The following is a 21,417-nucleotide window of genomic DNA, read 5'->3' as shown; positions in this document are numbered from 1 at the left end:
ACAGGGTCTCGAGAAGAGCTATCACAGGAGACTTTCTCCCACCCTTTGTGCCCCGAGCATACACATTAAAGATGTTTAGAACAATTCTTCCCCTTTGGTCTATGAGGGTAATGTTTTGTATGTCCGGGGAACCTGTGGGATAGTCCACTACTCTACAGTTTAGAGAAGCCGCGACCCAAATAAGAAGGCCGCCCGCTGGGCGGCCTCTCCCGGATTCCGAGACCCGCGCAGGAGAGGAGTATGAGGAAAAACCCACCCTATGGACCGGTATCAGGCTCCAGGTTTCCTGGAAGAGGCACAAGGAGTGCTTATCAACCCATGCAGTAAAGTCTGGGAGGGCCAGTTTTCCAGCAATCCCTGCGATGTTCCAGCTGAAAACCTTAAAGACTAGGTCCGTCACAGCTGGATGTTCGCTGGGCGCTTGAAAGCCCCTATCTATAGGGCTCCCCCTATATATCCGAGGAGAGCAGGGATCTTGTGGAATTATTATAGGGTCTCCCATTCCACTTACAAGGTTTATTTGGGTGGGTGGTGCTTCTACTTGTTCTGCTCTGCTCGCTGATTCCAGTCAGCAGGGGCCAATTGCCCACATTTGTTTCTCCCTATCGCCTCCTACAACCCCGGCCCAGTTTTGGCCAGAATTAAGAGAACTTTCATTTCCTCCATTTGGGCTAACAAGGTGGCTAGGGTAAAAATATGAGAGGTCTACCAATTTAACCCCCGGGGCCCCCATGTTTTTAATAGGAGTACAAATGGATGGCACCACTCTGTAATCTTGGAAGTTTATAATTACACAGTCTCCCTCCAGCATTTTTTTCCCTTGCCCTACCCATCCCACTCTACGGACACTTAGGATAATGCCGTCCATACCCGGGGGGATTGGTTTATTTGCCTTCAGCCAGTGTATACACTTATTCTTGAGTGATTGATGGTTTTCCAACTGACCATCCTTTAGGGGAGGCACATTAACCATGACTGCAACAAATGGTTGACAGTCTGGTGGGAGATTAATTGGGGGGATCCGTCGTGGGGGGATACTGGGGGCCTGTGGGGAGATTTTTGGGGCAGAACATTGTATTGCAGGCCTGGGGGCTTTCCTAGTCGTTGGCCCGCTGGGTTTACTACTACCTTCTAATTTTTGTTGGACTTCCTTATTACCATCAGTTGTCTGTTGCTGTTTTTGAGGAAGAGATTTAGGCTTATTTTTCTCAGGCTCTTTATTTGTTGGGAGTCCCTTGTGGCTTGGACCTGGTTTCAGATGGGGAGGAGATTTGGGAGTTGGGATTACTAGATTATTAGGAGCAGCTTTATTTTGGGTTGTTGGGGGCTTAGGACCTTTCTGCGCTGGTAGATCATTCCCTTTAACACCCACATCCTTATTTACAGTCACTCTAGTTGCTTGTTTGATTGTTGTTTTGAGTGAGTGTAACCCATCCAGAGTTGACTGCTCTAGTTTGTCAATCCTCTCCCCTAGACCCTTCACTTGAGTTAGTAACGGTTTCAAGAGGGTATATACCTTCTCCAGAATATTTTCGACCGCTACTAAGTCAGCTCGCTTTGGGACCTTAGTTGTGTGAGGGCCCTTTGGAGAAATCAGTACATCCCCTTCTGTGTCGGTTTCATTCAGCATAGGGGCACCCCTTGTAATACTTGTGTTAGGTACAGGAGACTTCCTTACTCTTTGGTAGAGGGCGGCCTGTCTCACTAGCCTACCCTTCTTACGTTTGCGCGATTTTTTACCTACGAGGGGAAACTCCTGCCTAGTATCAGGAGTCACGATAATAGGTAAAGCCCCAACTAGCTTTCCATCTGGTACAACTGTGGTGGGTGCAGGGGAATTTGGGGACTCGGGGTCTCTAATAACATCACTTAAGGAAATAGGTGGTAGTGATACGGAACAGTTACTAGGGCCATCGTCTTCCATTGTGACTATAGGAAGAAGAACTGCCTGAGTTTCCAACCTATCTATATTTTGCTCAATACCAGTCAGATGGAGGGGTTCTGAAGGAGCACTGACCATACTAGGGGGGGTACCTGCTTGAACCCGGGTAATGGCTGGCGTGGGCGACTGGGCGTCTGCCCCCAATGATGAACGTCTTGCGGGGAGGTATACTTCAGATAGACGCCGCTCAGAGATGGCGATCTCCTTTTCAATCACCGCCGCTACCCTGGTAATGAAACGGTCCATTGACCCTATGACAGGGCTCGCGACATTAGATCCCCTTTCAACCTCACCCCTGAGAGGCTTACCAGAGCGTGTAGACATGTTTTGAGCAACAGAAGGGCAACAGGCACCAAGCGTGAGTCCTCGTGGTTGGTAAGAGGAAAGGGACGGGGCCCAGCCCAGCCTCTGTCAGCCCCTGACGGCCACAGACGGCCCGCCCTCTGCCCGGGCTCCGCCCGGCGCTGCCCGCGCGCGTCCCGCGACGCGGAGGGGTTGGCCCGCCTTTGTAGCGCCTCCGGGCGCGCTGGCTGCGGGAACCGGAAGTACACGCAAAGCCCACTGGGAGCTGTAGTCTCCAGCCGCCGTGAGTTGGTAATAGCGGCGAGACCTACAGCGTTCCTGGACCCAGGGGCAGAGGCTGCGTGTGGCAAGATGAGTGTCCAGGTAGGGTTCTCCAAGTAGCAAGCAAGCAAGAAAGAAAGCCTCCCGCTCCACCGAGGGGCTGGCCCGCCTTTGTAGCGCCTCCGGGCGCGCTGTCTGCGGGAACCGGAAGTACACGCAAAGCCCACTGGGAGCTGTAGTCTCCAGCCGCCGTGAGTTGGTAATAGCGGCGAGACCTACAGCGTTCCTGGACCCAGGGGCAGAGGCTGCGTGTGGCGAGATGAGTGTCCAGGTAGGGTTCTCCAAGTAGCAAGCAAGCAAGAAAGAAAGCCTCCCGCTCCACCGAGGGGCTGGCCCGCCTTTGTAGCGCCTCCGGGCGCGCTGGCTGCGGGAACCGGAAGTACACGCAAAGCCCACTGGGAGCTGTAGTCTCCAGCCGCCGTGAGTTGGTAATAGCGGCGAGACCTACAGCGTTCCTGGACCCAGGGGCAGAGGCTGCGTGTGGCGAGATGAGTGTCCAGGTAGGCTTCTCCAAGTAGCAAGCAAGCAAGAAAGAAAGCCTCCCTTATTAGAGGAAAGCTGTTGTCAGCGCTGGTTGGGTAGCTCGCTTGGATTATATCATCCATTCTTCCAAATAAATATGAATTTACCACACATCCAGTCAATCCCACAAGTTCTGCATAATTTTCAGATTTCATCGACCATAAATATTTCGAGGTCGAACTGATGGAAGTTAAAAATGCTGCACATTCTGTGAAAGTTAAAGCTAAACATTTTGCAGGAATTAATTGGGCAATGTTCAGCTGTTTGTTGCATTGTGCAAACAATTTCATACTTAAATGTAGTTCAAGCAGGTTGGAACAAATCATTCCTTCATTGCCCTCAAAAGTTTCACCGTACAAGCAGATTTATGTTCACCAGCAAAGAGACACTATTCCAAATAGCAGTCATTTTAAGAGGGCATTTTAATCCCAGTCACGTTGAATCCCTATTTTAAGGTCTAATGGCTTGAATCTTTCGAGTGTTTCCATCTGCATCCTCTCACCTCTGAAATTGATGACTTGGTTAAGTTCGAGTTATGTGATAGTAACAGCTATTATTTGTGTAGGTACCACCAAGTCACAACACTAAGAGGCCACGTTAATGTGAACGAAAGCACATTATTAAAAGCACGTATTTTGACTGCCCCTGATATTATTTTTATTATTCTTAAAACTAACTTTTGAACCAATAAAGCGATTCCAATCAGATACTCAACCCACGTTGCTGTGTTATTCTTTCCTATTGTTCTATGAAGTTCCAAAATAGGCATGCTTATGCATACCCATGGCAGAACACAATATTGTTATTCCCATGAATGATAAATACCACAACAACAACAGTTATAGTAAAACAGAACAAAAGCAATCATAATACTAATAAAGTTTCAGAATTGTAGCTAACTGTGTATGCTACAATCCTAAATCCACCACTGCTCCTGAAATTGGCACTCCTTAGTTTTTAGAGCTGCAGGCCGGGTATACTTTTTACCAATCACAAAATACTGGTCGAAATTTGTGACCAGTCATTTTGCGACCAATAAAGAATTGTAAGAACCGACCTATGTGCTAATAGATTGATTCCTAAAATTCTGAATTGCAGTGAGTCTCAAGCAGTGGCATAGCAGCGTGGTGTGGGGAGCAGAGGGGCGGTTGCCCCCGGCACAAAATTCTTGGGGGCTTTCTTAGAGGTGCAACATTTTCAAAGAAAAGTGAAAGGATACTTGCCTGCCCCGGACGCTGGCTGTACTCAAGCCAATGTACCTCATTGATATTAAGGAGGTAGGGCGATCATTGCAACTCACTACAATTGAAGATTATCACAGGAATAGTGGCCAACTGTTATTCAACTGTCCACCATGTCTGTGACTCCTTTTAAATAAACCAAACTTTTTTTAAACAAAAAATTACTGCCTGTTTTTCTTCCAGTCCCTTTGAGGAACGCATTACCACCTCCTTCAATGTGTCGGTAAAATGTCAATGTTTTGCTACTGTATTTCTTTCGTGAAAGGTTGATACATGTGAAGTGGATTGGTATTTGAAAGGGGCAGCCTGCAGCACGGCCCATCCAAATGGCGAACCAGTATCCACACCCGAACTGGAGCACTTGCGTCCCTTAAACTGCTCAGTACATCTGGTCCCAGTTCCTTAGTAGTGGAAATATGTATTTCTGGGTGGCTTGGTACAGCAGGCAGATATGTCTTGAAACGATGGAATGAAAGCACCATGAATAGGTATATTTGTATGTTTTATATTTAAATGCACCTGCCTATTTTTGATTCACTTTACATACATGCATACCATAGAATTTAAATTCTAGATTGTATTGATCATTTTATTATAAAATGCACTGAAATGTTTGTCACTTAAAAGTGTCCCAGGGGGCCGCCATAATTGCTTAGCTCACATATTTTTGATGGATAGAACTGTGCCCTGGGTTTGTCAGGCATGTAATGATGACATATTTAGTCATTAGAGAAAAGAAGGAAACAGTACTGCAAATGTAGCCTTTTCTGCAAGCGTGGTTGGCGGGAATCCACTCTGCCATCCGAGAAAGAGATGCAGTAGCTGGGAGCAGTTTAGGAGTCGTTGTGCAGGAGCTACTAATGTTTATAAGTAATTCACGAAGTAGGAGACCACACATTGTAGTTGAGTAAATAGTTCAGCAAAGTAAAGGACCAGTGTCTGGCTTTGTGTCGACTTATAGAAAGCATTTGAAACACAGCGAATGGACTGGGGGTTTCATATGTTTATTTTAGCTTTATTTTAAGCTTTATCCAGACCCGGAGATTGGAGTTGTTAGAAAATGTAAATATGTATGATCGTGGAAAATGAACAGAGATGACAAATTAGAGAATAACTAAGGGGAAAAAGCTTTTCGAAAGGCCCCCCTGTAAGTGAAGTCAATGGTTACATGATGAGCCACAACTAGAGGTGTGTTCCTGCATCCATGGATGAGTGAGCAATGTGCAGTACACACAATATTCATAGGGACCGGGTGTGGGCTAGCCAATGACTGCAACCAAATTGTCCAGTCCACAGAAGAGGGTAGTTTGTATTGACACGCCCAGGAATCGAGGAATAACAAGCACTGGCAAAGCCAGTAAGTTGGTATTCAACGTGCTAACGCACGGGGAGTTAGCACATTAGATTGAGGCATACAGGAGGGAGGCAGCCTGAGAGGTGAGGGAAGGATATAGTTGTGAAGTAGTGTCTCATGCTGTTCAATGTAACATATTGTGAATATTTTAAGCCATAGGTCAATATGACAGCTGTGCTATCAAAAACATACCTAAATACCAATCGTGACAGTTACAGCCAGTCAGGCAGCGAAGTTTTGCTCGAGTTTTGCTCGAGACATCACTCATTGAGACAGTTCTTAATTTGTTAAAGTTAAAAAGTGCACAACAGACCCAAAGTTTTTCTAAGGTCCTGCTGCCAAATACCATGTTTGGATGATGAAGCCTGCCTACTGACGAATCAACCCCCCACCTCTTCCCTCCACCACCCTACATTTATTCTCTCCTTATCTCTCTTTCAGGATTTTTTTTTCCTGCACACTCTCTACATTTGTCAGTGCCTTAATAGCTTTCCTCTTTCTCCCTTTTTTGCCTTTCTTGCTTTTGCCTTGGGTCAGTCTGAGGATGACAAATTTTGAAGCGCCAGTCCCCAAAAAATAACAACCAATGCCCACCTCCTGCAACAAACGGCACAAATTAAGCACTGGAGCAAACAGTATTGGGTGTAAGTATGTTAATGCTACACACTTAAAAGCAGGTTTAGCGTGCGAAACAAGCCTCACCTAAGGAACCCTTTAGGCTCATTTTGAGCCCCTACAGTAGCTAAGTGGGTTGATGCACCTGCTGTAAATCTTGTGTTACCTAGACCATGTCATTTATCTGATATTGATTGAGCTAGTTGTACAGTTCAGTTGAGGGCCAGAAGTAGAGTCTATCTCTTTTCATAGACAACTTTGCTGAAACTGTCAGGTTAAACTGAGGGAAAAACACAAAAAACAATCCACCAATCTGCACTGTTATAAACAGTTGTAGAGACCTTGATTGCCTCTGTCAGTCGGTGAGCATTTGCAAAGTGAAAGTTGTAATGAGGGGGGGGAGCAGACATTGGTCCAATGTCGCCCATGGTCCCATGTTTCGTTGCCTTCTCCCCCTGATACTGTTTTGCAATGTGCTACTTTAATGGCATTGCAACCACTGTCCCTTTTTAGGAATATGTGAGTATGATATGTAAGCCTGTGTGAGTGAGTATCTGTAGGACTCATAACCACTTGTGGATGTTCTGATTATGCTTAACCTTCCTGGACCAGAGATCTCTTAGGAGTGTAGCCCACACCCAGTGATGGAATGACTCTAGATAATGTTACTGATTTGGTGACTGTGGTCCTTCGGAAGGGGAGATGTCACAGTGCACTGCCTGCACTGTTAAAGCTCCAGGTGTAGGCACTTTTTTATCTTCAGTTAGATTGAGAAGTACTGTACTCCCCAAAGACCCTCTTGAACCAAACTTTGCCAGGCATTCTTGACATGAGAACTGAATCTGCCCAAGCCTTCCAGCCTTTCTGAGGCACCAATCAAAATAAATACATCTTTAAAAGCCTGTAAAATCAAATGCATTTTCTATGCTTCTCACTGGATTACAGTGTCTTACATTCATTTCATTAACTTGTTGTGAAGCTATCTATTAAAGGTTCTTCTTCCACATGCTCTTGCTGCTGCCAGGGTGGAAGACACTACCAATTATTCTCACAGTAAAACAATATTTAAATCGAAGGTCTTTTGTGTTTTCGAAAATATTTCTTTATTGTTTTATAAATGCCAAAGGTGTTATGCACATTAATTTCAGCTTTCATCCAATAAACAATATTTAGATCGAACTGAGCTGTACTGAGTTTTACAACAAGAAATATAACATTATCAACGTATTGCCCTTTAAGTGCAGTGTAGTTAGGAGGGCACTTGGGACATAGCAAATAAAAGTGGCAATAGAAAGTGTAGAGAGTTGACAGAACTCTTACTTAATAAAGCTTTCTTAGCCGATACCCCTTCAGTTTAGATTATGACAGTCATGCCTGGGAACAGTGTACAGATATGCTATGCTATGGGGTGCCCAGTAAGTAAGTCTCAGTAAGAAGTGTCTTGTTAGCCTCCCGCTGTGTATTGCCAGTGGGGTCCCGTGAATGGTATATGTATGTGTTCTCCTGCTCTGAGTTACATATGCTGTATTTATCTGGTATCCTGACTTTAATTTTGGCCCGATTGTTATAGTAATCTGGCATGTGAAGAGAGACCTAGGACAGTCCCACACTATGTGATGTCTTTTCTGTTTGCTTAGTGGTGCATCAAGATTGCCCTGTTAGTGGTCAGAAGGCTACTGATCCTGCCTTGGGTGTAACACATATAGCGGTTGTTGGAAAAATTGTCTTCTCTGAAGGGTCTCTGTTAGACTTGGGCCTTAGGGCAGGTTCACCCCTAATCTTTTTGCTTTTAGTTGTGACCCAGTGTAGTGATTTTTGGGTCTTGGCACACTTTTTCCCTGTGCCCCAGAGTAAAGTGCGTGCGTGTAGTATGGCTGGCCTGCCCTCCCATAGGAATGCATGGAGAATGTGTGTGTCCATGTTAGTTCCTGATGTATGGGGAGTGCAGGCTCGAGTTTGATATGTATGAACTCGTGAGAATGAATGCTGCATGATGGTATGTGCGGCTTGTATGTGTCTAGAAGGGAAGTGTTACTTCTGGACATTGATGTATGTGTGCAGTGAGGATACTGGAGCGTGATTGGCTGGAGCTGGCTGGCATGCCAGGCTCCAGGAAGTCTGGATGGGTCTGCCCGGTGGTGAGTGTGAGATCAGCATGAGTGATGTGTGGGAGGAGTGCACCTGGGTCCTTGATGGGCTGGGGTTTTCCCCACACAATGCTGGCTCCGACCCCCTGTGGTGTGTCTAATGACCCAAGCCTCCCCAGTGAATGAAAGGGGTGGTTGGGCCATCAAGGGTACTCCCAAGCCAGCTGCAACTGGTTTCCCCCCACCCTGCACCCTGAAGACAAAGGAATTTATAGTATAAAAATGGGGCTGTGTCCCCACAGAAATTGTTCTACTTTTGGATCCTTGCCAGAGGGGGCTGTTGCTGCTGCTGGGGCCAGGAGGACCGCCACTTGGCTTGTCTCCCTGCCTGGAGACCCAGTGTGCTGGCTCTGGCCCTGCCTTGCCCCTCTGCCTGCCTCCAGATCCTGCTGGAGCTTTGCTGTGCCTGGAAGCGCTCTTATTTTGATTTATAGCGCTAGGAGCGCTTTATTTCCCTTTTAGCGCTGAGCGCGCTTCTCCTTTGCTCCCAGAGCGCTTGGGAGCGCTTTATTGACATTGCCGGTGCCCACCCGGCATTGGAGCAGATTAGCCGATTTGTGGTACCCCGAGCGAGTGCCCACCTTGCTTTATATTTTTATGTGAGGCCGGTGCCCACCCGGCATTGCCCCTTTTTATTTAATTTGAAGGCCGGTGCCCACCCGGCATTGCCCATGATCACCGCCGCAGCCCGAGTGAGAGGAGGAGGCAGCGCCCGCCTTCAAGCCCGGGCCGCGCTGGGATTGGCCCAGCCGGCCGAGCCCCCTTCGCGTCATCGCAGGAGGAGGAGGAGGAGAGAGCCGGAAGGAGGAAGCAGCCTGCACCGACCGTCCCGAGGCTCCCGAGCACAGGAGGAGCCCCGGGGAAAGAGAACGTCCCTCCGCGGCCCCGGAGAGTCCCGAGGAGCGGGAGCTCTCCTCCAGCAGCCCCATGGTGTTCTTGAGCCCACGAGGCTCCAACGTTGCCCAGCGGTATTTACAACTGTCCAGCACTTAGTGGACAGTTGCTACGTTTAGGCTTTTGTGTGCTGTGCTGCCTGCGCAGCCTCCCCTGACATTGAGACTCAGGGCATTCAGCCCCTTGCGAGGCCAGTTGGCCTGAGGGACAGTTCTAGTGTTGTGCCATGTGCACCCTGCTCAATTTATGATTTACTGCTAATTTGATTCCTGCGCAAATGTTCTACCTGCACCTCTGAATGTGTTTTAATGTTTCATGTGCAATTGTTTGTTTTATCGCCTTTGCTAAAAGAGACCTGCTTAGGTAATTCTTTATGTTTTATCCCCTTTGCTAAAAGTGACCTGCTTAGAGGATTGTTTGTGTCATTACCTTTGCTAAAAGTGACCTGCTTAGGTAATGCCTTGTGCTTTTATTTCCCTTTGCTAAAAGTGACCTGCTTAGGTGATGGTTTTCCTTCTTTAGGTCCTGATGATAAGGTCCTAGTTCCTTGCGTGATTTCCCAACAGTGTTTAGGGTGGCGTAGGAGGTATTTACCCTTTACCAGTAGTTACTGGTTGTATGCTACATATAACTATTTTGTGTGCTACATTCATTATGTTTATGTGCTAAAGTGTTATACCTACAAGTGCTATTTCTAAAAGTGCATTCCCCTGACAGTGGTCCAGGTGGCCCTGTCTTGTACATAATCCCTTGTAAATCTTGCCCGTGCCTGTTGGCACATTGTAAAGTGTGTGTGTTATCTAATGTGTTTTTATTATTATAATACAAAGGCTATTTTTGATATAACCTTGTGTGGAGTTTCCTTTGTGGTGGGCCTAGGGTGTTGTCGCTGGGGTGCACGCGCAAACGCTTTACACATCGCCTCCGAGATTAGCCTTGCTGCTCGCGTCACGTTACCTAGAGGGTGAGCGGGGGTTATCTTGGTGTGTGACTCCCTTGCCCTGACCTTGGAAATGGTGATCCCTGACTGACCTTGGCGCAAGCCTTGGCCGGCCAGAGGTCCCGTTTCTAACAGTCTCCCTGAACTTTTTGCCTTCCTCCTACTATTTTTCTGACCTTTTTGTTGGCCTTCAGACTCTGGGCACTTTAACACTGCTGACCAGTTCTAACGTGCACATGCTTCTCCTCTAAACAGGATAGCATTGGTGTATACACAATTGGCATATTTAATATACTTGTAAGTCCCTCGTAAGGTGGCATACCATGTGCCTTGCGCCTGTACTTTAAATGCTACTAGTGGGCCTGCAGCACTGGTTGTGCCACCCACACAATTAGCCCTTTAAACATGTCTCAGGCCTGCCACAGCAGAGCCTGTTTTCGCAGTTTTACTGCCACTTTGACTTGCCCGAAACTACCCTTTTATTACACATGTCACCTCGAAGATGACACCTTTAAAGTCGGCCCTAGGTAGCCCATAGGGCAGGGTCCTGTGTAAGTAAAAGGCAGGACATGTACTTTTAAGTTGTGCATGTCCTCCTAGTGAAAAACCTCAAAATGTGTTTTTCACTACTGTGAGGCCCACTCCTCTCATAGGTTAACATTGAGAATTCCTTAATACACTTTTAAGCTGTAATTCCTGATTAGAAAGGAGTAACTGGGTCATGTTTCATATCTTTGGAATGGTCATGTAAAATCCTCTTTACTGGTAAAGTTGAATTTAGCATTACTATTTTAGAAATTCCACTTTTAGAAAGTGGACATTTCTCTTCTCTTACAGCTTTGTGTGCGTGCAGCCTGTCTCCAATACGCGCCTGGGGGTGGGTGACAGCTACACTTTGTGCATTCCCTCTAGACAGCCACAAACACGGAAAGATTAGGTGTGTCTGAGCACATATCTGCATTCTGATGGCACTTCCTGGGCAGGAAGGGAAGGGCTGACACATCTGAATAGGCAGTTCCCTGTCCCCACACAAAGGGCTGATTACCCCCTTCTGGTAGTCTGGAGCCAGGGCTAGGAAGAAAGGACCTCTCTACACTTCAAAGACCCTGCTTTGAAGTTACCCCCACTTCAAAGACACAAATGGGTATAAGCACTGGGTCTCTGGCCCCACTACATCAGACACTTTTGGACCTACAACTGGACACTGTTAGAAGAACTGCTGTGCTGCATGAAGGACTGACACTGTGCTGGGCTGATGACCTGGAAGGCTTGATTTTCTGCTGTGCTGTCCTGCTGCCTGCTGCTCTCTGACCCTGTTGAGGAGAGTTGGACACTTGCAAATTAAGTGATCTCCCAGGGCTTGTTGGCTTGCCTCCTGTTGCTTGGCACTCAGGGCTATCAAAGTCTCTACCCCTGCTCCTGGGTCTGGTTCACTGGAAGTGGACCCAGATACTTGCACCAGAGATATTAGCGCATCTTCAGTCTGCATGTAGCAGAACCAGTGCTCCATCACGGCTGGCTTAAACTGTTGACTTTGCCCCAGTCTAGTGCGACCTGATAATCCCCATTGGCGCTTATTGCTTCTGAACGCTAGAACTCTTTTTGTTCTCTAAAAATTCATAACTCAACTTCTGCTTATTTAATTTTTTTCATTTTGGTCTTGATTTAAATTGTCCATTTTTCTAAACCTCTGTGGAGTCTTTTATGGTGTTTTTGTTGTTTTACTGCGTGTGTGTGTGTGTGTGTGTGTTGCAAAATACAGTACAACCTGCTTTGAAAAGCTTAATTTTACAGAAAGGCTGTCTGAATGGCAGTGGAGAAGGACACATGAAAGAGAACCACTACAAACGTGTTCTAAGTTTGATATAGTGGATCCACATTTTCAATATAGAAAATGTATATAAAAATGTGACACAAACCACCTCACTCGATTTCATTTTCAAGTTCTTCTTGACCAAGGAATAGAGTGCTCCACAGAGTATTTGAAGAGCTGCTGTGTGGCCACGACTGGTGTCTATTTGATAGACAGTTTGTCAAAGGTGAATTGATATATCAACTGAAGTCTGCACTTTCTTCTGGAGCTAGCAGCTGCCTAGTACCTAAAAACCTGCTCACTTGCCTGCTGATAGTTGTAAGGAGTCTTCCTTGCCCTACAGGAGGGAGACTGTCAAGAGGGAAAGTCCAGTGTGTTCCTGGTGAGAGGAACACCCAGAGAAAACGGATTACCTGAAAATAAATCAGCCTGTGCTGCAGAGTGTCTCTCGGTCTCTTCTCGGCTCCCAGCAAGAACCACAAAAACACTACATGCTTTTGCACATCAGCTCACTCGGGCTGCAACTGCCTTTTTGCTCGTATTGTTGCAGCTGAGGCTTCAACTGCCTTGTTGCTCACCTAGGCCCAGTAAGGACTGCAACCTCTTTGGGGTTATCATCAGCCCAGTGAGGGTTGCATTTACCGTGGTGTCTGCATCAGCCTTGTAGGGGGCTGCACCTGCCTTGACAACCTCACTGGCCAGGACGAGGATGCAGCTGCTGAACCTTTTCACCTGTATAGTGGTGCACGGACCACTGGACTAATGCAGGCGGTTGCATACAGACAGATGCAGGATGCGCCTGGCCACCTCATCAGCCTCTGAGTGACTTCACCATGTCACTACAAGTCTCAGTCTACATGGAGATCAAGCGGCCCAGTTCGCACTAGTTGAGCGCAAAGAAATGTCTATCTCTGCACGACCTAGGATAAGAAGTCAAGCAAACATTAAACCAATTACATATTTGACTTGTAGGGCAATAAAATCTTCACCTTAACTTTATTCATGCTCTTACTATAAATTACTATGGGACAGTTTCATCTACAGCTGCCCAGGTAAGAGATAGCATGGAAGGAGATAATGGATCACAAGAGAGTTGTAACGATCATTATTTTGTATACTGGTTTTATTAGTCGAGTATTCAGTAGTGAAGGGAGAGAGAAAGGGACAAATAACTTCTGATGTGACTTAAGCTCCGGCCATGTAACCAATGTGAAGATGTGTCACCAGACAAAGTAAGACCTTAATAATAGTGAGCATTCTGGTGGGGAGAGAGAAAAGTTGTATTGTGTCTGATCCCACTAAGGACCCGTACCCAGTGCAGCTCCTAGTGAATTAAGTGCTTGGATCAAGTAGGGGAGAAGGTGAGGACTCTTCTGCGGGCTGTTTTAATGGTGATCAATAATTGCTCCTTTTTCATGTCAGGGCCTCAACCTCCCTATTCAAGACTTCCTAGTCTGAGTTTTTGTGGTGTAGTATGTTCTCATGGCTGTACGTTGGAATGTATTGTAGTTTAGTGAGAAAGGTTCCCAGCTTGACCCTGCTGAGGTCAGCCGAAATTGTAATAGCCATGGTCTCTATGCTGTTCCATAGGTGCTGCAGTGAGCAGCAATACAGTGCAATGACCGGTTCCTAATTGTCTGGCACAGTGTATTCCAAGAATTTGTGATCCATAGTAATTTACATTGTTGATGGATTTGTTTAAAGTTGGTCTCAAAGGAGAAGTCTGTGTACACACTCTGCCCTTCAGGCAGAAATGAAATGTTTTTACGGGCTACTTGTTTTAATTGGCATGCTTGTCTGTGACTTCGAAAACAGGAAATAATTGGTCTTGTGCATTGGTCTAACCAAGCACTCTTAAATTCTCATGAACAAAAAGTCTAAGCCTAGAATCTCGGGGAGGAGTGATGCAAGAAAGCAGTGGCAGCTGGTGACATCTGAAAGCAGTGAGTCATAAAATTTGCGGTAGAGTGCAAAGCAACAAGTGAGTGTAGCGAGCGAGCCCAAACAACCAAAGGGGGGCTCGGGGGAGGTTCTCCCCTGAGAATTTTTTTTAAAAAGAGTGGGCAAATGTTTAATTTTCAAGCATATTTGACAAAGCAATAAGGTTAATAAAGCATTCAATTGTTCGTCTGCATTAGAAGCCACAAAGCTGTAAACGTTTACTTATTTTACAAAAGTATTTATTCTGCTTTTTTTCAAAAGCACTAGATAGAATAAAGAGCACATTAACATGAACAAATACTTATACACAAAAAACTAAAACATTAAATAGATAGTAAAGGACAAAAAAAGCCTATTCTGCTTCTGCATAGCCACAGCCTATACATGGTATATGAATTGTTTACCTACTATTGCAGCTCGTAAAGTCTTCCCTGCTCTTTGACTCAGAGCTACTCCGCTCTGGTGCAGTATACTGTCTTAATGTTTTTGCTGAGGATCAGGGCCCGATCTGCAGCAAAGACACTGAGACAGTATGCAATTTACGTTCAAAACTGATCTCGAACACACTGCCTCCCTCCGCAGTAGCGGGTTAGTTGACCACCCTAACATCCTTAAGGTTGTAGATTAAATGCTTCGGGGGCACATGTGCTACACTTAGTACACGAATTCAGTTACGACCCACGTTTCAGGGTTCTTTCTCCTGGTTTTGCAGAGCCCTCAGATAAAATGACCAGCCCACCCACCCTATGTGGCAGTAAACCTGGGTCAATGTATAGCACCCACAGAATTCCCGAAGTGAAAGGCCCTGCTCTTTGAACAACACTTGAGTTAAATTCCTTTTCTCCCACTCGCTTTCGAATGTCTGCTTTTAATTTTTACAATGTTGCATTTCATTTGTATTCTTGCGCTGATTGTTCAGGAATTGTACTCGGGTACAGACTATCTCCCAATTATCTGTTTCAATTCTAGCTAGGTTGCATCTCGAATGTACTCCTGCTGTAATCCTTTGGTAACTGTTCTTTTGTAAACAGCCCTGCCAAGTACCACACATCTCGTGTGAGACTAACTCATTTTAGTCTGGTGAACCGCATCACCGCACAAAAAAAAAGTCACGCATTTATAGCGCCTCCTGACACTGTGAAGCCCAGAGCGCTATACGCCAGCAAAGCAGCGCATGGTTCAGGCTGCTCTGACGGTGCCTGCTGCCAGAACTGGGGGCTGGTCTGTCTTCGTTTGGCATTCACATGACACTGAGTCAGGAAAACTCCCTGCAACAATGTTTCATTTGTCCAATGCCTGCCGAGATGCGAGGCTCCACTTATAATTCGGGTTGGCCTACTGCGGCGCCGGTTATCACGATTTCCTAAAGTTACTGGCTGGAGCTCGATCATCGCTGCTCACAGTATTTGTTGTCAAAGTTGGCAAAGTGAGCAAGGGACTCACGTCTGAGCATACCCTGATACCCTGCCAACTGGATTAAACCCAGATCTGTTGACTGGGTGTGAGTGTTTGATTGGTTCAGATGCTCCGTCCATCACCACCCCCTTTTGTACCGCTTTGTTCGCCATAAATTGGCAGGGTATGCTCAGACGTGAGTCCCTTGCTCACTTTGCCACTGGATTCAAGTAAGCCTGGCTGAAGACGGCTGTAATGCCAGAAACAGGTCCTAGGAAGCTTGAATCCGGTCCAGGGAAGGCATGGCTTGGGAGTTCGGGCTGGACTATTCCCATGAGGCACAGGGTCAGACTGATTTGCATATGGCTATGTCTGAACTGGGGTGGCAGAGTGGGCCAAAGAACAGTGATGGATTAAACCCAGATCTGTTGACTGGGTGTGAGTGTTTGATTGGTTCAGATGCTCCGTCCATCACCACTCCCTTTTGTACCGCTTTGTTCGCCATAAGTTGTCAGGGTATGCTCAGACGTGAGTGCCTGCTCACTTTGCCACTGGAATCAAGCAAGCCGGGCTGAAGACAGCTGTAATGCCAGAAACCGGTCCTAGGAAGCTTGAATCCGGTCCAGGGAAGGCATGGCTTGGCAGTTCGGGCTGGACTGTTCCCATGAGGCACAGGGTCAGACTAATTTGCATATGGCCATGTCTGAACTGGGGTGGCAGAGTTGGCTAAAGAACGGTGATGGATTAAACCCAGATCTGTTGACTGGGTGTGAATGTTTGATTGGTTCAGATGCTCCGTCCATCACCACCCCCTTTTGTACCGTTTAAGAAACCTAAGCGCAAATAAAACTATTATTTGAGGAGGAAATGTGGCACCAATGGCCCGCCTGTCAGGGGAGACAAGTTCCAAACTAAAAGCACATTATCTCCCATAAAGCTCCTGCAACCAAGTAAATAAAACACTGTTAAAACTGACTGCTAAGACTGCGGGGCTCGGCAGCGCATCAGCTGACAGTGACTCACCGAGTCCTTAAAAATTATAGCTGCTGAGATCCCCACTGGGGCCTCTCAGCTTGTTTGATCGGACCCCACATTGGAGAGAGAGCCTACAGACTCAAATGATTCTGCATTTATTGGATCAATTTCCAGGGAGCAGCCAGAAGGCACGGTTGGCACAGGCTGCCTAAGGCATTATCTCAACAATTGTTTATGCCGCCTGGCTACAGGTGTCCAACTTAGGCTGTGGCAGGATGTTCAATTTCCTGCTCGTTAGCCAGCCGGGGCCCCCAATAACTGTTGTTGCCCTTGTAATACAACTTTAACAGGTGTCCGACCTCTCGATAAGTGCTCAGAGTCCGTGACAGCTGAATAGGTGGTGCTGAGCATCTTTACAAAGGCACGCCTCGCACATAACAACAGTTTCACCATTGCCCTTCCATTTATGTTGCTTAGCAGCAGCAGTTTTAAAATATTCTAGGAGTTTCTGGTTGCTCAAATTAGTGTAATTTCTGATATTTAAATGCTTACCTACTGTTCATTGCTTGATTTTACTCGCGAGAAAGTGGCACTCATTATTTGTTGAATGTCACTCCTAAGAACACTGAAAATAAGAAAATGTCACACATAGCGAACTGAAACCTTGGCAGCTATGGGTGCAGGCACCAAATTCTCTCCAGCAGCCGCTCCTGGTCTAACCTCATACCAGCACCAAACTCAGTCTGCCCGGCAGCCTCTGCGGCGGTAATCACTTCACTCGAGAGGCATTTTGTAAAAGGCTGCAAGCAGACACCAAATACTGCTGGCAGTGTGAGCAGCGGCGAGCTAGCTCCAGCCAGAAACTTTAGGAAATCGTAATAACTGGTGCCTGTGCTGAAGGCGGCAGGCATTGGGCAAATGAAACATTGTTGCAGGGAATCTTCCTGCCTCTGTGTCACGTAACTGCTAAATGAAGACCGACCAGCCCTCAGTTCTGGCAGCAGGCACAGTCTGAGAGCAGCCTGAACCATGTGCTGCTTTGCTGGCGCATATCGCTCTGGGCTTCACAGTGCCAGGAGGCGCTATAAATGTCTGATTTAGCATTTTAGTTTGGTGATGCGGATCACCAGATTAAAATGCGTTTGTCTCATACCAGATGCGTGGTACTTGGCAGGGCTGCATCACATGGAGAACCAGCAGGGTAGTGGACCGTGAAAGCAATGTGGATTGTGACACTCTAGGATGGTTTAATTTGCACCCAGACAAGAAAAATGCTGGTGTTAAAGGCATTGTAAGGCCGCTATAAATTACGCTCCCTGCCCGCCGTTATTCTCACCTGAGTTGGGCTTGTGCAACAGTTCTCTGGATTACAGAGCCTGCAGTAGCACCACTGTTCGGAAAGTCATATTCCCGGACCTCTAAATGATGCAGGGAAATAGAGGTGGGCAGACGGGCCATCCACTCATTTTTGAAAGGGGTTATGTTACTATCTACTACTAAATGAGGTTTTAAGTGGCTTCCAAGTCTGGAAAATATTGCTTTTGGGGACGATTTAGTGCCTTGTACTGCACAAACACTCTAATCTCTATCACCTCGAGGTGCATAAAACTGGTTGACCAATCAAAGTTTGATTAGGTCCTCGATTGTCAAAAGAGTGTTTGAAGTGTGTTACCATTATATACTTACTGAGGAACGTTCTGAGGTGTAAGTTTTAGACATTACCTAGACAAAAACCACCACGGAAAGAACAAAACACTTTTTTTTAGTGCTAAATGTAGACACTGGTGTATAATCTTTGGCCCCTTACTGTTTTTTTTTACCCCACTTGTGTTTTTAAATGGGACTCGACAACGAAAGCTGACTTTTCCCATTCATGAGGAGGCCACTTCAGGTGTGTATGAAACTGATGGTGGGGCCTGTCCCTTCCATTACCCTCAAGACTCCTTTATTTAATTCTTACATAGAGACCTGCAGGACGTGTAGAAACAATGCATAAACCAATTTCCGCAAAGTGTCTCCATTGAGGAGCAGCAAATTCATGGATTGCTCCAAGCGCCAGATTGTCGACAGGAGTCTTCCAGGCAGAAAGTGCAGCACCAGAATGTAACTTGGGTTTGCAGCAGATGTGGCTCCTTTAATTACTGTTGCCTGGATTGGGATACTTTGCCTTTCCTCAATCAGCTTCAGATCTGCAAAGTCTTTTGGAAGAGTCTGGAATGGGTTTTAGGTCTTGGCTCTCAATGTACCATTAATAAGGTCAAATAGGGTATTGCCAGGCATACATTTTTGCATAGATCACAAATGCATGCAGTGGGTGCTGAACTCAGCGAAAGGTCAGTGAGATAGGGCCTCGTTGACGAGCTGTACATGTAACCTAGAGTCAGACGTTCGAATCCCTAAATGCGCGACTGATCCAATATCCTTTTGAAATCAATAAACTGATTTCCACTGTGCTCCATAAAAGAAAACCCTGTTATGTATTGCTGAACGCTATGGCAAAGCTGTGGGAACAATCGATATGCTGACAGTTATTATTTTATCGAAAATTCGACTTTGCCATAACATTTTATGTTTTCAGTTTTGAAAGTTAATGAGATGCAGAATTCTGAAACCTTGAACGTGTTTAAGGTATTTTATAATTATCTGTTTGTAAACATCAGGCACTCAGCAACATATAACTGTATACATCTAGAGTCATTAAAGCTTCTGAATCGAAAAAAATGCCAATATCATCCTCACACAATATCTTAGCATCCTACCTGTGACAAAAATAAAAGTATGGCCAGGCTGCAATTTCAATGATAACAAACCTTTGTAAACCCTTCATTCAAAGACATTAAACTTTTTTGGTGGAGTTTTAGTTAAAACAACAGTAAAGTTTCCTTCCAACTGTAGAGGAATCATTAAAGGATATAGTGACAATGGATTTTGAGGGGCACTTTATTATTGGTTTAATAATTAGCTTAGAATTTTGACTTTAATTTTGAAATATCCATAAATGAATGTCGGTGAATTTGCATCCGTGGTGCTGTATGAATTGGTCATCTCCAGCCAGGACGCTCGATTAAGCGGCAGGTGAAAGGCTGCTGAGAACACCCGGTTTTATTATCCAGCACTGGTTCACAACACACTAAAGAGGATGGGTTAAATAATGGAAAACTCAAATTAGTGCTGCAGCTGGACATTTCTTGTAAATAAAGATGAATGGAGACAGAAATCCCCAACCCCTGCCAACAAATTCATCATACAATTAGAGCTTGAAACAAGCAAATTAGGTGCTGTCAGCCAACTAACCAACCAGCCTCCCACCAGCTTGTGTGCGCGCTGTGGTTTTGCAGGTGTTGCTTTCTGCGCACTTTTGTGTAGGAGTTATGCATTGATCTATGACACAGGCTTTAGACTTCTCTTCCACTTCATATCAAGGCAGAAATTGATTTAACATCTGTGTCTAGATGCCAAATAAGTTTGCTTATTCCCACCAGACACCTTGCTCAAAGTATCTGATCACAATGTACCTTTGCTACTGAAAATAAATGTATAAATATGTAAGTTAATAAAGAAAGAGTTATTACTGAAATTGACACAGGGTTTTAATATTAGTAGATATCCTTAAAGCTGGTTAAGGTGCATTCTCTGCAGCATTTCCTGTGAAGGAAAAAGGGCTTGTGTTGTGCACATTAAGTATGTAGTAGAGACATCTTGACCTTAGGGAGGTCTGTGCAATTAGTACATCAAGTAAATAAGCAAATTATATTGACAGCATCTCAACCAATGGCTCTATTATACAAAGGGCAGGTGGCTTTGTGCGAGAGGAAGTTGTTAAATGAACACTACTGTCTAATTACAGTAGTAACATCAGCTAATTATCTATCATGTTCATTGGAATGTATCATGTTTTAACAGAGACAATTCCAAGACAAAACGATTAAAGCAAGATGATGCAGTGAGATTTTAAAAATCATGATACACAACACATTTATACACAGAGAACATGAAAGGTTTAAAGTACACATTTCACACAATAGATGCAGTGATCCGTGAAGCAGAGACAAGTGTTGCAGAAGTACCATGAAAGTGTGCTTTAAAACGTGAGATAAAGAAAACATACATAAGGTAATATTAATATATATCAACAAAGTTGCACTAATGATTTTCTTATGCACATGTTGCTTATTAACGTATACTAATGAATTTTTGATGTTAAAGTGGCCTAGAGCGTTTTTTTTAATATGCACCAGTTAGAAAAGTCGGTGCAAAAATATGTAAGCAATGAAGTACAAGCTTGATATTTTACAAAATGATACTAGAGACATTATAGTTTATGAAAACAAATAAATGATATTAGAAAACGCAATTTGAAAAATGTGCCTTTATATCAAAAACGTGAACATTTCTAGTAGTACGGTATTTCTAACATTAGTTATTTCCATGTAAAAATAGTTTTTGAAAGTTTATACGTTCTTTGTTTGAATTGATTTTATTGAATTATATTTTATGTAAAGTCAAAGTTCATTTCATTTAAACATACAATGATAACTTGAAGGCCTTTTTCGAAATACTTTTTCTCTGGTGTTGACCTTTCCCCTGATTTAATACAATGATTTATTTTACCGCAAGTAAAATGTTGCACTTTTGTCTCATACATGCTTACCTCCTGACATTCCTGAATGTTTTTTTAACCTGCACAGTGAAATGTTCTTGTCGGAATAGAATTTTAGTTATTGCCTTCAACAGACTATTTTGTATCTTTTTATTTGATACTAGTCTTGTGAGGACTCTCAAACTTTTGTTTGTCATCACTGGCATGGGAAACAATCTCGATGTTACAAGAATCTTTGGTAGCACTATATGACCATAGCCATTTGATGGTCTTTCGATGGTGGTTTGATACCACGCCACCGGACATTACCAAAGACTCTATATAGAAGAAATCCCTAAGAAGGGGTTCCGACCGTCATTCTGATTTTTCCTACTTGAGACCCGGATGATATGCTAATCGATTTTTTTTTATCTC

The 21,417-nt window shown here is 45.0% G+C and overlaps 1 protein-coding gene across 1 annotated transcript in view; it reads left to right on the top strand.

The window, feature by feature from the left end:
• SLC25A26 (solute carrier family 25 member 26) overlaps positions 1–21,417 on the top strand; it is an 875,117-nt gene that overhangs the window by 190,090 nt on the left and 663,610 nt on the right. The window lies entirely within an intron of this gene.

The sequence above is a fragment of the Lissotriton helveticus genome, chromosome 9, assembly GCF_964261635.1.
Source record: "Lissotriton helveticus chromosome 9, aLisHel1.1, whole genome shotgun sequence".
In the NCBI taxonomy this organism is placed as follows: domain Eukaryota; kingdom Metazoa; phylum Chordata; class Amphibia; order Caudata; family Salamandridae; genus Lissotriton; species Lissotriton helveticus.
Note: the sequence above shows the minus strand (reverse complement) of the source record. Positions and strands in the feature narration are given on the sequence as shown.